This window comes from Pinus tabuliformis, chromosome X (assembly GCF_031772625.1).
Source record: "Pinus tabuliformis cultivar Carrire ecotype Pingquan chromosome X, CPIR1, whole genome shotgun sequence".
Lineage (NCBI taxonomy): Eukaryota > Viridiplantae > Streptophyta > Pinopsida > Pinales > Pinaceae > Pinus > Pinus tabuliformis.
Genome location: NC_142308.1, coordinates 1161641870 through 1161646650, shown reverse-complemented (window position 1 = coordinate 1161646650; position 4781 = coordinate 1161641870). Strand labels below are relative to the sequence as shown.

Genomic DNA, 4781 nt, shown 5'->3' with positions numbered 1-4781 from the left:
ACTTGGCAAAAAAACCTGTGGATATTGAGGTTCCACAGTCCGTGCTTCCCAATACCGTATTTGAAGCAGTTGTAATTTTACCCAAGGGCTTTGAATTAGCCCCTCCGGATCGTATTTCCCCTGAGATTAGACAAAAGACGGGTAATCTTTATTTTCAGAACTATCGTCCCAATAAAAAAAACATTATTGTGATAGGTCCTGTTCCCGGTCAAAAATATAGTGAACTTGTGTTCCCCATCCTTTCACCAGATCCTTATACTGATAAAGAAGCTCACTTCCTGAAATATCCCATATATGTGGGTGGTAATAGAGGAAGAGGACAAATTTATCCCGATGGGAGTAAGAGCAACAATACGGTCTATAGTGCTTCAGCAACAGGAAGAGTGAGCAAAATTTTACGTAAAGAAAAGGGTGGATATGAGATAACTATCGATAATACATCAGACGGTGGGCAAGTGGTTGACATTGTACCTCCAGGACCGGAGCTTCTTATTTCAGAAGGCGAATTGATCAAGGTCGATCAGCCATTAACGAATAATCCTAATTTGGGTGGATTTGGTCAAGGAGATGCATAGATAGTACTTCAAGATCCATTACATGTTAAAGGTCTTTTATTATTCTTAGCATCTATCATTCTGGCACAGATATTTTTGGTCCTTAAGAAGAAACAATTTGAGAAAGTTCAGTTGGCCGAGATGAATCTTTAGGTCCATAGATTTTTGAACATGAAGTTTACTTATTGATTCAAAAATGAATACCCCTTCGGAGCCTTTTATCCTTCTTCTCCCTTATATATTCTTGATAAAATGTTCATTTAGATCTAAATTGGAATAAAATTGAAATAGGGAGTGACTCCATAAGCACTGGAACAGATCAATTTGTTGAACGATCCCCGATATGCTATATCGTGTACTATATACATGCCATTCCCTCCTTTCCTTGTCCAAACGATCCGGAAAATAGAGATAGATCATAGGGAGGAGCGATGAGGAGAATAACTAAGAAATCTTGGAGAAGATTCATATTTTCTCTGATCCGATTCTCCTATTTCATTATTCGAAGAACTAATTGGGTTTTCGATCTTGTCCTATTTGTCAATTCCTTTGTAATTTGAAGATTATTTTATACGTTATACTGAAAATTCCTAAAGAAGGAAGAGCAGACAAGTAAGGGGCAATATCACTCATAAAAAAAAAACCTATAAAACTTTTGATAGGGTTTGTTCCTAATGAGAGAAAATGAAAAAAAGGTGTTTTTCCTCCTCTTTTATTTTGTAAGCCAAAAAAATAGAAGAAAATATTCTATATGCACATTTAGATTCTCATAGTTTAGGTTTTTACAAAAACTTCGCATAATCTTCCATCAGATAAATGAGCAAATATTTAGTACTTAATATTATCCGTTTTTCTGTTGTTCCTTCGACAGATATTTAAATTTGATCGATCCAAATTTTTTCCGATCATATAGCGGAAGAATAGATTGGCTCATCACTTGACTGAAAGGCATTGAATGAAGTAAATGACAGAGTCATTTTATTTGTACAATATTCTCTTCTAATTTAGATTAATATAGAAATAATCCTAAAAAGAGATTTCGATAAGGCCTTACCCTTCAAAGAAGGGTAAGGCCTTATCGATTTTTCACTTTCGCATGTATACTATTTCCCACAGTAAGTGCATTTCCCCTACTATAGGGATGACCCTAATCCGGAATATGAACCATAGAAAAAGACACCCAATAGACCAATCACGATAATACCAGTTATAGTACCTATCAACCAAAGAGGGATCCTTCCAGTGGTATCGGCCATTTCTCTTACTCCCTTTCACATTTTCTTAAGTGGTCATACTCGAGACATAAACAGTCATAGCGTAGATAATTATGTGTATTGGATCTCTTCGATTGGAGTGAGAATATTATCATTGTTCCTAATTGAAAAAATAATTGGAGAATGGAACAGCAAGTACAAAAATTAGTAGCAACCCCCAGTAGAGACTGGTACAATTCAATTCAACATTTTGGTCATTCGGGTTCGGTTGTGTCATATCTACATACTTCCTCTTCCTTTAGTATAGAGTTTATTGTTGGATGAACTGCATTGCCGATATTGATCCCAAGAAAAAAACTGTAGGGATAGCTAGCCCATGAACGGCCAACCATCTAACTGTAAAAATTGGATAAGTTCTATCTATAGTCATTAGTGCCTCCTAAAAAGATCTAGTAAATTCATCGAGTTGCTCTAACGGATCGAAATGACCAGTTACTAATGGAACCTCTTGTCGACTATCTGTGAAATACTCATTTGGCCGAGGGCTCCCGAACACATCATAAGCCAAACCCGTGCTTACAAATAACCGACCTGCAATGAATAGAGAAGGTATGGTAATGCTATGGATAACCCAGTATCTAATACTAATAATAATGTCAACAAAGGAGCATTCTCCTGTATTCCCAGACATGCTCAGCTCCATATATTATTGTAAAGTCAGTCAAGGGGGAATTGATCCCATGAAAGATAGAGATCAGGAAATGAAAAACTACTGATATCTTCTCAAATCCTTGTTTGATTGTCAATGTTATACCAAGGGTATCTTTAAAGTCTACTGGACCAGTATAGCTAGCTTTCTTCTGACACAACAATACAATTTTGATGAGTACTGAGAAGGAACGAGATAGAATGATTCTATTCCTCCCAGCAGTTATTCTATCTCTATTTGGTCGACTAAATCCCAACAAAAAGAAGAGAATATTGCATGTTCTGAGGTCCGTCCGGGCGTAAGGAGCCCCAACTCCCTCAATCGATGTTGTAACAATAGCATAGTGGGAATTTTCGATTGGAATTAACTTCTGCATACGGGTGGCTTTAGAACCGAAAAAGAGGATGAGTGCCGCTTGCAAAGGATATCAATCACTATCAATAAAACTCATCCAGAATATTATTCTTTTATATTCTTCCCTTTTCATTCCGACATGACATTATGCCTGTGTAGATGAACCCAGTAATTCAAATTGCACGAGGATCATTGGTGCTACGCAGATGTATGTTGCTTTTCCAATAGTATCCGGCACAGATGGAGTTATGCCACAGACTTATTATATAGTACCTTGTATTAACGAGTAGGTGTTACTTATTAGATAAAACCACGTGGATAGTGCAATAGAACCTAGTCAATTTTAGGTATGTGAATTACAAGTTACTCTTTGCAATAGGTGGAATTTCTGTAATATCGGGCTCTACCTGCTCTAATAATTAATAATGAAAAAACCTAATCCGTCTAGAGGGTCGAATGATTGGATCAATAAGATCGAGAAATTAAAGGACAAACTGGATATTCATATTCTTTCTTACACCTAAACGTGAAATTCACAAAACTTTGGCTATGTCTGTGGAGAGTTTTCTTCTGGTCTAGTCTCTGGACCGATAGCTACTGGTAAAAAGATAATGCCAGGTGATCCAATCGTACTGATTGAGAATTCATTCACCCTGTAAGAAGATTACATTCGACAATTTGTGAAGGAGTTTGCCGGTGCGATTCATTAGTTGCTCGATGAATGATTTCTAGGATAATGAAGAGATTTCTACTATAGATCTCCTCTCATCCATGTTCATTCATACATATCCTATAGTAGATATAGGAGAATTGGTACGAATTGGGACAATTGATCTTTTGTATTTTGATCTCAAGGTTACGAAAAGAAAAATTTAGGTAATTGTCTCATGAAGATATGTATAAACCATATTTCATTCAGTCCTTCCACGCCTACTATAACTATAATTAGTTATTTCGGTTTCTTATTGGCTTCTATCATTTTCACCCTAGTCCTATTCATTAGTTCGAGCAAGATACAACTTATTCAAAATGAAGGAAGGGGAAACCCTCTCAATTCACTATTTCAATTTCAATAATTTTGTTTATTCCCTCTATATAAATTTCTAATCATTGAGATTCATAGCAAATTAAGGGTACTATCCAGTATAGCTATTATCCCTACTTATTCCGTTGAATAGAAATGATTGAGGCTTTGCCATCCAGAATTGTGTTAGGTCTAATTCCTATAACTTTGGCCGGATTATTCGTAACTGCATATTCACAATACCGACATGGTGATCAATTGGATATTTGATCCTGGAATATCCTCCAATTTGATTGGCCTCCTACTTTTCCTCGGAGGTCAGATTCCATTGCTCATTCCAGTTGGAATGAATTATCGATAATTTTGAGGGTTGGATTTGATAGGAACAGAATCACGCTCTGTAGGATTTGAACCTACAGCATCAGGTTTTGGAGACCTACATTCTACCGAACTGAACTAAGAGTGCTTTCTTTAATATTCGAAGATGAAGGAAAAATACCTTTTGTTGATACTCTTAGAGCAAAACACTTTCACATCTGATACGATTCAATTATTTGATGTTCCTGTCGAATCGATATCAAATGATCTTTCATTCCTTTCTTTCCATAGAAAAGAAGGGAAAGGTAGGGATGACAGGATTTGAACCTGCGACATTTTGTACCCAAAACAAACACGCTACCAAGCTGCGCTACATCCCTTCTAATCATTAGACAATGTTATTTTAATTTTATTTTATAGAATTCGAAATATGTTTCCCACATTTTTCCACCTTCATTTCTCTTCGGTCTCGTGAGTGAAAAGAATTTATACATGTAAGATATATTATCTAGAATATCACTATTCATCATGGTGATGAAACATCTTTTTCCTTTTCTATAAATAGGACCACAACCCGGATCACATTATATATATTCATCAGTTCCGAG

General features: G+C 36.2%; 1 non-coding gene across 1 annotated transcript; it reads right to left on the bottom strand.

Moving 5' to 3' along the window:
* Positions 1-4479: 4479 nt before the first annotated feature.
* Positions 4480-4553, bottom strand: TRNAP-UGG (transfer RNA proline (anticodon UGG)). The gene has a single exon. It is a non-coding gene; the product is annotated as a tRNA-Pro (tRNA).
* Positions 4554-4781: the final 228 nt, after the last annotated feature.